Here is a 705-nt window from a genome sequence, read left to right as displayed (position 1 = left end):
TTTTTTTTTTTTTTTTTTTTTTTTTTTTTTTTTTAATTAAATATTTCTGTTATTAAATTGTTAAAAAGGTTTGTTACTTTATGTGAGTACAAATAAGCATTCTAAAACTGTGCCACATTAAAACTTAAATATTTTATTTTGTTTGTTCAGATGCATGCAATTTATTTGATTTTGTTTTGTTTTGTTTTGTTTTGTTTTGTTTTGTTTTGTTTTGTTTTGTTTTGTTTTATTTTATTTTATTTTATTTTATTTTATTTTATTCTATTTCTTTTTTTTTTTTTTTTTTTAATTATCTAATGCATATATCCAACATTTGTAAAACTGAATAGAATAGAAATATACAAACGAGTATACATATATATTTACCTCTTGGTGTGTGTTACTAATTTAGTTATTATTGTCTTTATTTTTATCACCACTATATAACGTTCATTATTACTATATCTTTATTATATTATTATTATTATTATTATTATTATTATTATTATTATTATTATTATTTTTTTTTTTTTTTTTTATTTGTCTATAAAAACTTCTTGTTTTATAATTTGGCTAATATTCCAATTACTTAAACTGATTAATTGATTTGTCAGCTATTTTATTTATAAAAGTGTAAAAAATATAAAATCATAAAAATCTTAAAAGTACAAAAATAAAATAAAAAATAAAATAAAAAATAAAAGTAAAAAATAAAATAAAAAATAA

This window comes from Piliocolobus tephrosceles, unplaced genomic scaffold (genome assembly GCF_002776525.5).
Source record: "Piliocolobus tephrosceles isolate RC106 unplaced genomic scaffold, ASM277652v3 unscaffolded_1265, whole genome shotgun sequence".
NCBI classification, from domain to species: domain Eukaryota; kingdom Metazoa; phylum Chordata; class Mammalia; order Primates; family Cercopithecidae; genus Piliocolobus; species Piliocolobus tephrosceles.
The sequence above is the reverse complement of the archived record's forward strand: the minus strand, read 5'-3'. Positions refer to the sequence as shown.